Below are 17,860 nucleotides of genomic sequence, written 5' to 3'. Positions count from 1 at the left end.
CCAGTATGGGAGCAAAATTTTGGTCAAAACAGTGCGGCTTGTATTCGTGAAATTACTGTAATATGAAGCAGACACTTCTGAACTTTGAGCAATTCTCCTTGCATATCTGGAAAAGGAATAAACAGAGAGCAATAAACCAGAAAGAACTAACATCCCTCAATCTGTTTGGCTAGGAAGAATCATAATACACATTGAAACTGGAGATGCATAATGCTCATCTTCTGACCACAGCTGAAAAATAAATGGCCATGTGTGTATTTAAGTCAACCAAGTCTCTTATGGACATCTCTGAGTACCCATTTGGCTTGTGGTGCGTTACTCTTTTTACCAGGGGGATGAATGTACATTCTGGTGGCTGTAACACCAGAGGAGGGACACTTCTATCAGAGCTCAATGAGCAGCAGTTTCTGGGATAAAGCACTGCCGGCAGCTTAGAAGTGTACAGCAAAAAGCAACAGCTAGGTACGAGCCACACAGCTTGATAATCCTTACAAGAAGCACTCAGAAAGGCAGCATTATAAGGCACTTTTAATACCACTAATATCCCAAACTTAAAGCAGAATGGCTTATTCATTTAAGCAAGGGAATACAAATATAACCACTTACAAGCAGCTCACCATTATTATTTCATCTCATCCTGCCACGCACACAGAGAAACTAGAGGTACATGCATCTATCCCCTGCCAAGAACAGTCTCCAAGGAGAGATTACCATGTGCTATCAAACTGAAATGCATTAAATTGATCAAGGGATGTTATTAATAGTGGCCAGTTTCTTTAAAAAATTTCAACCTCATTTATTGCCAGTATATTATCTACAAACATCTATAAATCCCAAACTACTGATGGCTCTGTTACTCTTGATAACATTAGAGCTGCAGACAGGGTCAAGCACATGAACAGCCCTTTTTGTCCCATTCTGACCTCTCCTCATGACACTCCAACCTCTGCCTATGGCTCAGGACCCATTTTATCCCATGACCTAATGTGGGGTCCCATGATGCCCCAGTCCCAGTGAGCAGCTGCTGCATCCAGCACTGGTCACTTAGGATCAGGGACTTACTCCAGATGGTTCATACAGATGACTTCTGCTCCCTCTCAGCCCTTCATGAATACCACTGTCATAAATGCATTTGTTAATACATCTTTGCAAGATTACTTGCACAGCAGGGACATGTGTCCCTTTGTGTGGCATGTGACCAGCTTTCTTAAAATAGCTCTCCATTAATAATAAACAAACAAATTTCTTTACAAAACATTGAAAATGCAAAGGAAAACATCACAACTAAAATTCAGGACACTGGACCAAATGAAATATCATTCATCTGAAAATAAGTATCAAAAAAGTAAAAAAATAAAATGTCTCTCATATCTCAGAAGCCACTATATCAGGACAAGGGAGAGAACAAAACTTTCCATAAATGAAATTTGAATGTCAGTTTGAGGAACCTGTGGAAAATTGGATACTTCTATTTTCCCTGCTCAACCTGAGCAACCTAGGAAAGCAAACATTGAGAATGAATTCCTTTTAAATTGTCATCTTAAATTCAACACACCTAATTTGGAGAGCACCCGTCAGTTCTGAAAATCTTGGTTTTCGTTTGAGAACTTAACAACAGTAGGACATGAGAGACACAAGCAAAGTTAGCATCTGGGTGGCAGAATCATTAATTTGGTAATTTTTTAATGGATGCCCAATCTTTTTTCTACTAATATGACATGAGGGTTGCCATGAGCAATTCAGCACTTGGTGAGACTGAGGCAGGGACAGTGAGTAATGTTACTAAAAAGATGGCTCAGTAAAGGCTGTCAGTTTGTATTAATTTGGAATAAAATGTGGGATGTCTGTCAGAGTGCTGCACATGAGCTTTGTGACTAAGGAAAGATTTCTACAAAGTCTCTAGTAGGATGAACTCCAAGAAAACATATAGCTTAAGATAAAATTATCAATTATGGTACGTAGTGAAACAGATTAACACATTAAAAGACTTTTTGGGAATCTAAGCTCAGCTGGGAGCTGTATTTAATTTCCTGTCATGATTTATATATAGCCAATGGTCTTCACAATTTTGCTGCTGTAATCAGTGCATGCAATCAGGAAAAAAATTATTGAAGGTAGGTCTTCATGAGAAGACGTTTCTAAACGTCTGAGTATCAAGGGGTCTTTTCCCATGCTGAGTCTGCAGCCTCAGCACAGAGGTAGCCAAGTGCCCATGGACAGCTAGGAATTATTGGGAGATATCACCTTCAGTGTGTCACTTGGCTTTCTTTTCCACCACCACCCCTCCTCGCTTGTTTTTCTTAGGTTGTTCCTATCAACCCCAAAGGATATATCTGTCAGTCTGGTGAGAAAGGTGAGAAGGTGAGAAAATAAGCTGTCCCCTGAGCCGACAGCTGGCAGGATTATAGTAGCAAGAAAAGAGTCTTTAAATGGAAAGAGGAGAAACATTCCATGAAAGAGATGTCTCTAAATTAATAATATCTGCACTAAAAAGTATACAAGAAAGAAAGTTAGTTTAAACCAGAACTAATATCCCAGGGAAAGACTAACAGTCATTCTTTTAACAATTCCATGCATTTGCAGAATATTCTGAGCTGGAAGAGACTCATAAGCATCATCAATATCCAACTTCTGGCCTGGCACAGAGCAGCCCTAAAAGTCACACCATGTTCCTGAGAGTGTTGTCCAAATGCTTTTTGAATTCTTTCAGGCTTGGTGCTGTGACCATTTCCCTGAGGACCCTGTGCCAGTGCTCAATCACCCTCTGGGTCAAAAACCTTTTCCTGATATCCAACTAAAACTCCCCTGGCTCAGTTTCAGGTCATTCCCTTGAGTCCTGTGACTAGTCCTAAGAGTGAAGAGATCAGTGCCTGGCCCTCCACTTCCCCTCATGAGGAATTTGCTCACTGCGATGAGGTCTCCCTTCAATCTCCTCCAGATTGAACAGACCAAGTTCCTTGTATGGCTTCCCCTCAAGGCCCTTCACCCTTCACTGCAGCTTCTGTGAAACCATTCCCAATTGGATAAAACTCAGGCAAAGATGACTGGAGAAAAAATTCTTTTCCTACATCCCTTTTTCCTTACTTGTCCAACCTCAAAGCCAACACATGAGAGTGCAAAGACCTGCAGAGTCCACACCAGCCTGGCCTCCTCCTGTCCTGGGATGAGGAGGGAAAAGATTCACACCAGTGCCCTCTCCCTTTGCCTTCCCTTTGGCAGTGAGAGAGCAGTGATACAGGCTTGCTCTGAGAGGCTCCCAAAGCAGGTGATATCCAGTACTGCTGTTCCTAGGGGCCCATCCTGTGGGCTCTGAGTGTCCATAAGCTGTACAAACCAAGGGAGGAGTATGTCATCCAAGAAAAGTAATTTTCCTACAGCATTCAGTGCACTGACATTCACATCTAATTTTACAAAAATTCAGGATTACAGAAGATGAAATCAACTCACCCAAGGCAAAATGCCACCATTTCCATACCTAAGCCTTGGGTCAGGAAGGGAAAAGAAGTAGTTTTCAGGGATTAACAATCAGATTTTCCATGTTTGATTCATTATTTTTTAAACTGATTTTGAGGTGAGCTCATCAAAATACGTATCTCAGTCTTTGTCACAAACCCCTACAATAAACAGGATAAGAGAGTGAGAGTATTTGCTCTTCCTCTTCAAAGTGTTATTAACAATAAAATAAACTCTACAAAGATTTAGTGTGCCAAACAAAACATACTCCAAGAACAGAGTTGTAGAAAGCCTAAAATTTAAACATGATGCTACCTTGGGCAATACTTATAACTAAGATATTCAATAGGGAACCATGCTTATGTTCTCTGCATTCAAGAATAAATTACTTTAGCAGAAGTTACGTGAACAAGGATATACATGGAAGTATACAACTTACTTGTTCATATCCTACGTAATCTCTCATTCCTATCTCATAACCAAGTCCACAAACTTAATAAACTAAAAGAAAGAAGGACTGATAGTACAATTTTGCAAACAACCAACCATGTACTGCATTTAGGGCTCATTTTCATTGGAAGTGGTGGCCATTCCACAATGAAGCTATTTTAAGAGAAGTATAAAATGTTATTGCTTCAGGCTTGTCTTCACTGTTGTATCAACACCAAGAACAAGCTTGTCATTACTGCCACAGGAATACCAACTCCGGCCCACACACAGAGATCTCAAATCTCCATTTAAACTGTATCACAAATCCTTCAGACAGTCAGAGGAAAAGCAAATGGATAAGCTTGCAGGAGCAGAGCCACAGGCTTGTCTTAGACTAATTAATCAGCTGTTAATACAGGTATTCTGTCTTGCAAACATTCCTACAGCATGAAGCCCGTTTTTCTCAGTCAGAGTACATTAATACAGAACCTGGTCCTGAGCACTACAGTCAGGTAAACCCTGTTTTGCATATCACCAATTGTAAGGGCTACAAGAACAACTCACCTTGGACAAGATGGAAAACCATCATAAAGCATCTGTTCCTACTCCATACTCTGGTAAATGCATCTGACTAAAACACAGATAACCAGGTTGTTATTCTTTCTGCTAAAAGAGCATTTTTAAGCTAATAAGGAAGATTTAAAGACAAATCTTTATGCTTTCAGCACCAAGGAAGAAAACTCAATGTATGCAAATGCAGGGTTTAAATCCATCATATTAACTCAAGCCTTTAAACATTAATCTACCTCAGTGTTTTACTAGTACTATTGTCTTCTTTATCCTCAAATTGCTGTTTATGAGTCAGTATGTTACCAAGGGATACCATCCAAAGGAATCTGTTTCAAGGAGGTGAAAGTGTTCCTGGATCCTAGTCTTGATTACTGGTGAAGTGTTTCCATGAGATTTCATTCATGCATGGCAGGAATAACTGGTTTGCACTCCTCTGACAGTTTCATCTACTTGACTGAATGTCAGATAATCCCTGTAGCAGATTAAAAGTTATAAAGATTGATGCAAAGATGTCATAAGGTCAAAAAAAACTTCATGCAGGTATGATCTACTTATATAATCCATCAGAAACCCAGGAACCAACACTGATCCCACGTCTGCAATAGTGGGGAATGTGGCCCATGGGGGTGGGCCTGTAGAGTGAAACACATGATGCTGAGGACCTCATTTCCCAACTGTACTGTGTTTGGTTTTACTTCCTAGTGTGGCCCCCTGGCCAGGATGCTCATTTATTGCTGAAGTGCTGGCCTCCAGCACATATTCAACCTTAACTTCCTCTTGAAACAACACAGCTCATGAACTCTAAGGCCACATCATGGTACAAAATTAGGTCCAGGAAGTGTGGGAAAACAGGAGGTTCACTTGAAATTTCACTCTGATCCAAACAAAAACCTTAGTCGAAGTGGACCCTTAGTGCTTAATTGATGCTAGCAAAAGGCAGCTTTAGTCCATGATACACTGTGTGCCAGGGAGTGAGGGTACAGGAGAGAAAGGCTGGAACAGAGGAATCCACTTGGAAGTCTGACCAACTTGAAAATCTTTCTGCCAAGAACTGAAGAACTAATCAAACAAGTCATAATGGCGTAATGTATCTTTTCTTTTACTGAGCTGACCAACATTTTTTTCTTTTCATTTATTGCATTGACTACTGTGCTTTTCATAGAAAAATCACACCCAATATCCAGCATTTGAAGACTGTTGGGATACACATGGGATGGAATGATTACAGTAATTTCACGAATACAAGCCGCAGCAATTTGACAAAAATTTTGGTGGAAACCCGGAAGTGCGGCTGATAGTCGGAGGCGGCTAATATGTGAATAATTTTCTGACATTTACAACCCCAGACGTGCCAGCCAGGGTGCCGAGCCAAGCGCCTGCCAGTAAAAGTCGGCATTCCACGATTGTTACAGTGTTACTGTGTTGCCCTGGCTCCCTGCAGGCAGCACGGGAGGCGGGGAGAGAGGCGGGAGAGCTCTCTTCTTCCCTCCTCTGCCGCAGCCCAGGGGAGGATGGGTGGGGGGGCACGCCGCCATTGCCGCGGTCCAGGGAGGACGGGGGGGGGGGCGCTGCCATTGCCGCGGCTCGGGGAGCCGGCGGGGGCCCTGCGCCGCCATTGCCACGGTCTGGGGAGGGGGGGGGGGGGCGCGTCGTCATTGCCGCAGCCCGGGGAGGACGGGGGGGGGGGCGCGCCGCCATTGTTGAGGCCCAGGGAGCCGACGGGGGCCCTGCGCCGCCATTGCCGCGGCCCAGGGAGGACGGGGAGGGGGCGTCGCCATTGCCACGGCTCCGGGAGCCGACGGGAGCCCCGCGCAGCCATTGCCGCGGCCTGGGGAGGCAGGTGGAAGCGTGCGCCGCCATTGCCGCATCTCAGGGAGCCGACGGGAGCCCCGTGCAGCCATTGCCGCGGCTCGGGGAGGAGGCGGGGTGCTTTGTCCGCGCCCGCCGCCGGCGCCACGGGTACGGGAAAACTCCGTCCCTGCCCACCGCCGGCACCACGGGCGCGGGAAAGCTCCGTCCCTGCCTGCCACCGCGGGGCAGCGCCGACCCGGGGTGACCGAGCTCAGTGGCAGCGGCGGGTGGCCCCGAGCCCAGTGGCAGCGGCGGTCGGCCCCGAGTGGCAGCACCGGGCTGGGCCACCTGGCCCCATCAGCAGCCCCTAGCGGGCCGAGCCTGCACAGCCTTAGCTCAACCAGTAAACCCCGCCCTCCCGCGGTTCTGTTACTAATTGCACGCGGGTCCTCGCTGCGAACGACAGAGCGGCTTATATTCGGGTGCGGCTTATTTATGGACAAAAACCGAAATATTTGCCAACACCCAGAGATGCGGTTTATACTCAGTGCGACTTGTATTCGTGAATTTACTGTACTTTCAGTAATAACACTCAAAGAAAGTAGCATCCAATTCTCCACCAGAAAGGAGAACTTCTAAATTAAAAGATGATGTTGGAACCTGAGCAAAAGGACACAAAATGGAAATTAATAAACAGTCTTTAAAAAATAAGATATTTGTAATCATTGGGGAACTGGAAATGTGGAACTAGCGGAATCCAGGACACTTTTTCAGGTGAAATTCAATAATTTGCTAGAGGAAACTGTCAGACATCATCATCTACAATGCTGGACTACCATCATAAAGCCCCTCCAAGTTCCATAAGAACTGCATCAAAGGACAAAATCAGTAAAGGACATAAGGGACAACTCACTCCCACACAAAAGGAAGTGATGTTTCTGTTATAGCGGAGGAGTCGTGGGTTTGCATCTTGTCTGGGTGAGTGCTATGGACACTCAAAGCACAGCATTAGACAGAACTCTTCACATCTCAGAAGCCATTGCCTGCCCCCTTATTTGGCATACAGATAGATGCTCATGGGCTTAGCTCCTGTTTTGGATATAGATTTCTTGCTACAGAGTTTATTGCTCTAGTTTGCCAAGAAGCAGATTACTGTCTTTGGGAATAACACTACTATCTTGGGAACATGCAAATGCCCTTCCTTGTAAACTGTAAACTGCCTCATATCTGTTAAGATTTAGACCAGACTCCCAGCAATGTCAGTACCTACCGGATCAATGATCTGCACTATCTCACAGGGCTTTCAAGCAATACTGCCTGAAGATTAATTTGACTCCAATGTCCTACTTGCTTTCAAATGACCACAGTCTTAGATTTTACCCATACAGAAAACTACCAACTACTGCTTACGGATATATAATAATCCCCAGCCCTTCACTAATGATTTGTTACAGTGTTCCTATGGAAATGGAAAGAGATTTGTCCTTGTGAGATGAGAGATGCACTGGACCATTGTTATAGAAATGTTTTTAATATTTTGTAAATGCCTATTGTATGAAAACAAAACCCAGGCTGAAAAAGCATAAAGGTATTTTCTGCACTGTAATATTTCAAAGGGATATATTGACAGTCCCTCTGAGATAATAGACTAAAGGAAAAAAAGCAAATCAGGAATAGCTAATTTCTAGGTTTAGTCTGAAGTAAATGTCAAAAATGAATCAAAACAAAAAAGGCATCAGCTAAACTATCATAAGCTTCTACTCTTACTATCTTGCTTTTCAAATCATTGCTCTTTATTAACTTGATTTAATTCAGTTGTTGCATACACACACACACTCAGGTACACAAAATCATTATTTCTATGCTTGGGTCAAGATAGAATATTGTAATATGTTAATATTACTCATATTTTGTTTCATACAAAATCAAATAGTTTCACTAATGACAGCAGGGTCTCACACTGTTTTCCAGGGCACACTAGAGAAGGCTTTGAAGAATGCAATTTTGACACATCGTATTGCGATGCTTTTATTTTAGAAGAGCCATAATTCTTCTACTTTCATTTTTATCTTGGCTTATAGATAAAACTACTCACTGAGTTCTGCACAAATTCTTTCAGCTAGTCTGAAAGCAGACATCTTTTAAAACTAGAAGGCTACTTGATCCAAATTTTCATCAAACTCCATACAGGCATATACGGTGCTAATACACCAATACCATAGCCCTTGCCACCCCTTTGTAAGCACACCTTGCACCTATGGCAACCTCACAACTTAGTGGTTAACTGAAGCAATATAATATTACTGTCACTATTTTAGGGAAAAAGATTTTTTAGGTCAAACTGTGGCCGGTAGCTTCAGAGTCACACCAAATTAAGTCAGTAATGAAAGAAATCATCACCATCACAATTTTGATCTCATTAATTACCATTATCAAACCGATCTTTGTAACAATTTCTGTTATTATTTAACTACATATTGATGTTTGTCTCAGTTTTGGATTTCAGTACTTTCTTTTTCAATATCCCCTTCTTCCAAAAGAATTAGAATCAAATCAAAGCACACATTTCCTGTGTACCCTCATGCTTTAATATTCTACCAGTATGGTTTGCTTTTAGCCACCTTTCATCCCCAACTCCATCGCTGCTTTTCATTTACCATTGGAAAAAATATGCTTTTGAGAAACCATAGTATTTAATGGTATCATTATCAACACAGCTTTCTTCTAGTATTAAAATTCATATTTACACTGGTCGATATGCAAGGGAGCATGCCAGGGTGAGAAAAGGATGTGTGCCTGTGTGTGTGTGTGAATTGAGCCATGGGTGTGGGTGAACACAGGCAAATTTCTCACAGTCCCTGCTTGTGGGGACATCCAGACCTTCCTGGCCTCCTTGGCTGATGATGTCCCTATTTCACTATTATTGCCACATGAAGGTGACTCTGTGCAAGTAGCTTCTCAAAACAGCTTCCAAGGGAGGTGATGTTGGACCAGCAAAGAAGAGTATTGGTGATCAGGCAGACGTCTGGCTCTCCTGGTGCCAAGTCCATGCCCCATGTGCTGCATCATGTTACCAAGCATTATCTTCAGGCCACTGAAAGGAGATTCTTCAAACCTGAGGTTCACTTCTCCTCAGACAGTAGCATGAAAGTACCATGCTCCCTGCAGTGCTCACAGAACACACTCTTATGTTTTATGATACACATGCCCCTTCCTCCTCCCCTCATTTTCCAGTTGCATAGTTTCAGACCATAACTGTAACATATAATTATTCTTCTGAGGAGCTGGAAAATACTATTTTTCTCCAGTTTGGCCATTTAGTGTTGGATGCCATAAGCCCACTAAAAAGTTAAAGGCATTAGTGCAATCTACAGATCGCTTTAATGGCAAATCAGTCTTGTAATGCTTAAATAATGCTTAAATTTAAAAAAATGCTCAAATAAATGCTAAAATAAAACTTTTTCAACAGTGACATTGTAGCAGATTTGTAAAGGCCCTCCAGTGCTTTAGCTCTCAGATACTTTCCTACCAGACATCTTTGAAATAAAGAGGCACACTAGTCTCATTAAAAATAATTGGAGTTGAGCATACAACTACTTTGGAAAAATCTTCCAAGTACCTACCTGTATCTTTAAACATCTAAATACCTTAAAATCTGGGCTGAGGGGAATCCAAGTCATTAGCATTTCCTACCAAGCACCAGTTTTATTTTTTAATTAATATGATGCTATTTCTGTTGATCCTGTTGGTCCTTTCAGTGACCAAATGCCAGAAATAGCAAATTCTAAATCAGTGCTGTGAAGGTGCAATGAAGCAGCACCAAAAACTTGCTTAATGAAACCTTGCCCCCTCTCAGTTCCCTTGGGACATGCAGCAATCAGCAAAGAAGGCAGATAGGTCAGACTTTTCCTCCTATCTAATTACCGTGCCTGCCATAGCCCTGCATATTATGGGGTGTCATTTAAACCTTAAGACATGGTTCAGAGTTTTATAATCTGCTGGTGATCTACTTGGGATGTCTGTAGTGGGACAGATTGCCTGGACTCCGCTGGTGTATGGTACTAATGTATCTAATTATCAGCACTGATACATGCCGTCAGGTTTTTGGATTAAATCACAGATGACTTGAGAAAGGTAGTTTACCTCTAATTCACCTAAGTTCAATTACACCAACATATAAAGCCTTGTATATATATATATATATACAAATATATATATATATATATATATATATATGTGTGTGTGTGTGTGTGTCCTAGTTTGGAGGACAGGTGTCTGCTAAGAAAGAAAGACAGGAGTGCATCTCTTTGAAAATGGAGAATGTAAACCCCCTCCCTCCAAATTATTATAATTTTGAAATCAAACGGCTCTCAGGCAAAGATATGGGAATTAGGAATAAAGTTCTTTACTAGGGAAATTAAAATAGAAATACAATACTACAAAGAAACAGATGCCAAGCCCTGACAAAGTCAGAGTACAATCTGACACCCCGTCAGGCAGGGTGTTGGTAGCAGTTCGATTAAATGGTGGCTGTAGTCCTTTTGTAGTGACAGATGTGATTCAGTTGAAGCAGTGGTGTTGTAGAAGGTGCAGTTTTCTTCCAGAGGTCCAGTGGTGATGTGGAGAAATCCAGCTTCCCTCTGGAGTCCAGTGGAGAAGGGGGCTACCTTAGTGTCCCAAAACCTCTGTTTTATCTTGGTAAGAAATGTTGGGCCTTTCCCCCTGGCTGGAGCAACTTCCAATGGGATTAAGTAATTTTGTCAGTCATACAGTGGGACTAAATGGGCCATTATCAGAAAATACCTCCCTGGAGGTAGGATGGTTTGTGAAAAGATAAAGAACAATGCCCTGCCTGGTTTCAATGGATGGCCCATTAGCAGAACATCTCCCATGGAGATAAGCATCACTGCCCCCACCCTCAACAGATGGTGATAGAATAGATCTTTTTTATCACACCCTGTATTGTAACCCAAGACAATATATATATATTTGAAAAAGAAAATATTTTTCAGTGGGCATAATGACATTTATTTCTGATGAACAACAAATACCATGCTGACAGAAAGTTTCAGTGGGGTGGCTTGTAACACCTCAGTGCTGGTAACACACGTTGTCCCCAGGATTACACCAATTTCTAGAGGCCCATTTTGCTAGGTTGACCCAAAAGTAGAAAAATAGTGCACAATGCTTGTATTACCTTATTTTAAAAAACCCTGGGTACAGTAGTTTCACGACTATAAGGCACACCTTTTTGACTAAAATTTTCCCCCGAACGTGGAAATGCGCCTTATAGTCCGGGGCACCTTATATAATGGACAAAGTTGTGAAATTTGCCAAACCGGAAGTGTGAGCCGCAATGGGGGGACGGTGGTGTGGGAGCGCCGAGTGGCGAGGTGGGGCGGGAGCGGGCGGCCACGGCCAGCAGGAGCCGCGCGGGGAGGGAGGGAGCTGCTGCCAGCCCCGGTGCGGGTGTGGGAGGAACAAGAAGATGGATGGTGCCATCCCAGGTGCAGGGGCGGGGCAAATGAGAAGCCGAGCGGTGTCGACCCTGGTCCGGGCACGGGGGAAATGAGAAGCCGGGCAGCCCCGGCCCAGGTGCAGGGAGAACAAGAAGTGCGAGCCTGCAATAGCCCCAAGCTAAGCAGAGCCCACCTGGCGGTGGCATTGGGGCAGTGGCAGCGTGGCCTGGGCAGCTGGGGAAAAGCAGTAGCAGTGGCGGTGCGGCCCGGGCAGCCACGGAAAGGTGGCGGCGGCACAGCCCGGGTGGCCACGGGAAGGCGGTGGTGGCGGCGGTGCAGCCCCTGCGACCGCGTGAAAGCGGAGGAGGCGCAGCCCCTGCAGCCGCAGGAAAGTGCTGCGGCGGTGCAGCCCGAGGGGCTGGGGGAAAGCCGCCAGCATCGGGGCAGCAGCGCCGCAGGGGGAAAACCCTGGAGAGGTACGGGCCTCCCAGAGTGGCACGCAGCTCCCAGAGCGCCGGGGCAGCATGGGGCTCCCAGAGCTGCCCGGGGCTGCCGGAGTGCTGGGGCAGCGCTGGGAGGGTGGGAAGGGGTGAGTTGCCACAGAAGCTGCAAGCCACGGCAGCCCCGAGCCCTGCCTCGCCAGCCGGTGCCGGGGACGGGGGGGAGTTCCGGGCCCTGTGCACGGGGAGGGCGCTTGGGGCTGCATTTAAAGGCTACGCCAATCTATGAAAAATGTTTGCAAATTGAGCACCTGCCAGTAAGCTCCATGATCACAGGATTCTGTTACTATTAAGTTACTTTGTTGCATGCGGCATGGATCTTCGAGGCAAACAAAAATGTGCGCCTTATAGTCCGGTGCACCTGATATAATCTACAAAGTTGCAAAATTTGCCGACTCCTGGAAGTGTGCCTTATAGTCCGGTGCGCCTTATGGTTGTGAAATTACTGTACATATTCATGAAGAGAAAGAAATTCTAATAGGCTGTTTGGTGCTAATAGGGGAATCACATTGCTTAGAAAGGGAAGTTTTAATCTTTCTTTTAAAAAGGATCTGAGAACTCTGTTGGCAGCTTTCACAGAATTCACAGAATGACCAGGTTGGAAGAGACCTTCAAGATCATCAAGTCCAACCCATGCCCTAACACCTCAACTAGACCATGGCACCAAGTGCCACATCCAGTCTTTTCTTAAACACGTCCAAGGATGGTGACTCCACCACCTCCCTGGGCAGATCATTCCAGTACTTTATGACTCTTTCTGTGAAAAACTTCTTCCTAATATCTAACCTGTATTTCCCCTGGCACAGCTTGGGACTGTGTCCTCTTGTTCTGTCAGTTGCTGCCTGGTGAAAGAGACCAACGCCCACCTGACTACAAACACCTTTCAGGGAGTTGTAGAGAGTGATAAGGTCACTTCTGAGTCTCCTTTTCTCCAGGCTAAACAACCCCAGCTCCCTCAGCCGTTCCTCACAGGGCTTGTGTTCCAAGCCCCTTGCCAACCTTGTTGCTCTCCTCTGGACACGCTTAAGCATCTCAACATCCTTCCTAACTGAGGCGCCCAGAACTGGACACAGCACTCAAGGTGCACCCTCACCAGTGCTGAGTATAGGGGAAGAATGACCTCCATGCTCCTGCTGGCCACACTATTCCTGATACAGGTCAGGATGCTGTTGGTCTTCTTGGCCACCTGGGCACACTGCTGGCTCATGTTTATTCAGCTGTTGACCAGTACCGCCAGGTCCCTTTCTGCCTGCCACATCATCCCCAGCCTATAACGCTGCAGGGGGTTATTGTGGACAAAATGCAGGACTCAGCACTTGGACTTGTTAAACTTCATGTTATTGGATTCTGTGCCTCCATCCAACCGGTCCAAGTCTCTCTGCAGAGCCCTCCTACCTTCCAACAGATCGACGCACGCTCCCAGCTTAGTGTCATCTGCAAATTTACTAATGAAGGACTCAATACTCTCATCCATGTCATCAATGAAAATATTGAACTGAATAGGTCACAGCACAGTCCCCTCTGGGACACCACTGGTGACTGATCCCCAGCTGGATGCAGCATCGTTCACCACCACTCTCTGAGCTTGGCCATCCAGCCAGTTAATCCAGCAAAGAGTGCTCCTGTCCAGGCCATGGGCTGCCAACTTTTCCTGGAGTATTCTGTGCAAGACAGTGTCAAAGGCCTTACTGAAATCCAAATAGACAACATCCACCATCCTTTCCTGCATCCACCAGGCGGGTCACTTGGTCATAAAAGGAGATCAGGTTGGTAAAACACAACCTACCCCTCCTAAACCCATCCTGGCTGGGTCTGATACCCTGGCCATCCTCTAAGTGATGCATGATGGCGCACAGTATAAACTGCTCCATAACCTTACCCTGTACTGAGGTCAGGTAACTGGCCTATGGCTACCAGGATGCTCCTTTCCACCCTTTTTATGAATGGGTGTCACACTGGCCAGCTTCCAGTCATCTGGAACCTCACCAGTGTCACACAACTGCTGGTAAATGATGGAGAAAGGTTTCACAAGCTCATCTGCCAGCTCCCTCATCACCCTGGGGTGGATCCCATCTGGTCCCATAGATTTATGAACATCTAAGCTTCTCAGCAGTTCTCTGACTGCCTCCTCCTGGATAACGGGGGGACCATTCTGCTCCAAGACACCATCTACCATCCCAGGACAACAGTTGTCCTGAGGACAAGCTGTCTTCCCACTAAAGTCTGAGGCAAAGAAGGCGTTAAGCACTTCTGCCTTCTCGTTATCTGCAGTTACTAATTTCCCTCCCTCATCCAGTAAAGAAAAAAGGCCGGACTCACCCTTCCTTTTACCATTAATATATTTGTAAAAACATTTCTTATTATCTTTTACAGAAGTTGCCATTTTTAGTTCAAACAGAGCTTTGGCCTCCCTAACTTTTTTCCTATATGGCTCTAGCAGCTCCCTTAAATACCTTTTCAGAGACCTGACCCTCTTTCCAAAGATGATCCATCCTCTTTTTATTCCTAAGTTCCTCCAAAACCTCCTTTCCCATCCAGGTTGGACGTTTGCCTCTTCGACTCGCCTTTCAGCACATAGAGACAGTTTGTTCCTGTGCCCTCAAGATCTCTGTTTTGAAGCATGCCCACCTTTCGTGAACTCCTTTGCTTTTAAGGGCTGCTTCTCAAGGAACTTTCTGAATAAGTCTCCTGAAAAGGCCAAAGCCTGCCCTCTGGAAATCCAGTGTGAAAGTCTTATTGATATTCCTCCTGATTTCACCAAATATTGAGAACTTTATAATTCATGATCACTATGCCCCAAGTGACCTCCAACCACCACATCTCCCACCAGTCCATCTCTATTTGCAAACAACAGATCTAACACAGGCCTTCCCCTGGTGGGCTCACCCACCAGCTGCATCAAAAAGTTGTCCTCTGTGCACTCTAAAAACTTCCCTGACTGCCTTTTTTCAGCTGTATTAAGTTTCCAGCAGATGTCTGGCAAGTTGAAGTTGCCTACAAGAACAAGGGCTGATGATCCTGAAACATTATCTAGCTGCTTATAGAATAAGTTGTCCCCCTCTTCTTCCTGGTTGTGTGGATGATAACAGACTCCCAGTAGGATGTCAGCCTTGTTAGCCTTGCCCTTAATTCTCACCTACAGGCATTCAACTTCATTGTCATTAGTTTCAACATCCATGGCATCAAAAGCCTCCCTAATATAAAGGGCCTCCACCTCTTCTCCCTTTCCTATCTCTTCTGAAGAGCTTGTAGCCATCCAGTGCAGTGCTCCAGCTGTGTGAGTAATCCCACCAGGTTTCTGGGATGGCAACTACCTCATAGTTCTGCTGTTGCACCATGGCTTCCAGCTCTTCTTGTTTATTACCCATACTGCATGCATTGGTATACAAGCACCTCAGCTGGGCTACTGGTTCCACCCCTAACTCAGGCTTACCACCCTTGGGCCAGATTCCAGACAGCCCAGGTGCATCCCCTTCCCCCTCCAAACCTAGTTTAAAGCCCTCTCAACAAGGTCTGCCAATTCATGAGTTAAAAATCTTTTGCCTTTAACTGAGTGATAGATCCCATCTGGTTCCAGCAGGGCAGGTGCCATGAAAGTTGCCCCATGATCAAAAAATCCGAAATTTTGCCAATGTCGTCAACCCTTGAGGCACTTGTTAATGATGTGAATTCTCCTATTCCTTTCACTGTTTATCTCAGCCACCAAGGGGACCAAGCTTTGCTGCCCATGGTAACTACTGTCCTGGGAGTGCAATGTACAGCCTCTCACAGTTCTTCCAGCTGTGCCATATTGACCTATAGGCACTATAAATTTTTAGGGAGTTGGTATCAGAAGAACATCAGCTTAGCTTCTCTCACTATTGGCAAAGAACCATCCCTCTCCTCTCTGCCCCTGACATCAGAGAACAATTTTCATAACCAAAGAGTTCAGCACCAAACAGTTCCATGTGGCTCTAAAACTCAGCAAGTGCAAGTACAGATGGCCACACTATTTTTTCTTCAGAACAGTAACCACTAACACACTGCTGTGATGGTTCGGTGCACATATCCAGATTAAAGCTTTGTCACTGCAGAATTGTTATCATCTAGTTAGTAAGGAATCAGCCCACTGAGTCCTGCCTAAAAGTATTAAGTACCTCCAATATTTGTACAACTCTACAACCTTAACAAAAAGCTTTGAGACTGAACTCTGAAAATTCACCTCAGCCTTTTGAAATGGATTTACTAATAAGTAAGCTCAGATTTGTTCTCTGAACTTCTCAATCAATTTCTTAATTTTGCAGTGAGACATATTTAAAACTAACCTGGATATCTGTCCTTTCATTCCAGTTTGCTCACCATCACTGTAAATATCCTTCTTCTGCTAGGTTAATGAATTTTGCAGGCTCAACTTGCTGTAATCAGTAAAGCATATGCCACAGTGTAAGCTGCAATACAAAACAAAAACACACATTCAATATATTCAGGGAAAAAAAGCAAATAAATAAAATGAACATATGTTTCCTTTCAGAGACTTAGCAGCTTACTTGACTACTTCTGCATGTACCTTGGCTTTTAAAAACAATCCACCCAAGACATTCCTGTGCACATAGCTCATGACCTTCAGAGAGACCAAATTCACACCTCAGGGAGGGATATATAAATTAAACTACCTCCCATTTACAATTGGGAGACCAGCATATAGACAGATTAAGTATTGTAGTGCTGCACACTTGGGAACTGAAAGCACTATGCAACTACTCCTTACTCACCTGCACTTCTGCTCGTTCAGGTTTCCTGCTGACCTATACATAATATATACATGGCCTCCTGACTTGATCCCTTCCATGGCTAACACTCCTGCTTTATCAGTGCCAGGCATATCCACAGTGTTACTGCCAAAAGCAAATTATTCCCAAAGCAACTTTTTCTCTAATAGTTTAGATTGAAACTCGTGCCCTCATCAAGTAGAGATCTGCTGATTTGACTCAACCACTTTTTGTGTCTTCACAGTCAAGGCGTTCCTCTATCAAGATGGAATTACCAGGAGAGACCTGTCAAGCAGCCTATCAGATTTACTATTTTTGTCTTTTATGCTTCGTTGTTCAGTATTTTCTCAGTCTTCTTTCTTGCAGACATCCCAGTAAAGGAATCCAATCCTTACACTGCATTAAAGTGGCACTTTAACATACATATCAATATAGCTTGGAATTGTTTTTATTGTACAATAACAAACCTTCTGGAAAAACTAAAATTTTGCCTGGCTCTCACAGTCTATATTTGAAACTACAAGCTGTGTTGAAGTGTAACAATTTCAAAATACAGTAATAAAAGTTAAATACTATTATCTCCACCTAGATAAGAAGAAGGCAAGGCTAAAGAGCTCTGACATGCAGGGATTTTTGTGATGCTGTTGCTGATGTGTTCATACAAATTGTTATACTGATTGCACTAATGAATGTAATGGTGCAAGTTCAGGGGAAATCTGAACTGAAAATCTTAAACATTCTTTTGTTCTATCACTCTGATATAGGGTTTATTTTTCCACTAATGCGGTAAGCAAAATAGGTTCCCTTGTTCCTCTTTTTCTTTCAGCTATGACAGATCTAGCCTAACAAGGTTTCATCTGGGGACTGAAGGAACTGAAGGAACTGAAGGAACTGAAGGAACTGAACATCT

The 17,860-nt window shown here is 44.2% G+C and overlaps 1 protein-coding gene across 1 annotated transcript in view; it reads right to left on the bottom strand.

Annotated features, from left to right (window-relative positions):
* NPSR1 (neuropeptide S receptor 1) overlaps nt 1-16,629 on the bottom strand; it is a 118,308-nt gene extending 101,679 nt beyond the window's left edge. Inside the window, exon 1 of the mRNA XM_033073116.2 lies at nt 16,507-16,629. The gene's annotated coding sequence lies outside the window, so the exon portion shown is untranslated. The remainder of the gene's footprint in view (nt 1-16,506) is intronic.
* Nucleotides 16,630-17,860: the final 1,231 nt, after the last annotated feature.

This window comes from Catharus ustulatus, chromosome 1, assembly GCF_009819885.2.
Source record: "Catharus ustulatus isolate bCatUst1 chromosome 1, bCatUst1.pri.v2, whole genome shotgun sequence".
In the NCBI taxonomy this organism is placed as follows: Eukaryota; Metazoa; Chordata; class Aves; order Passeriformes; family Turdidae; genus Catharus; species Catharus ustulatus.
Note: the sequence above shows the minus strand (reverse complement) of the source record. Positions and strands in the feature narration are given on the sequence as shown.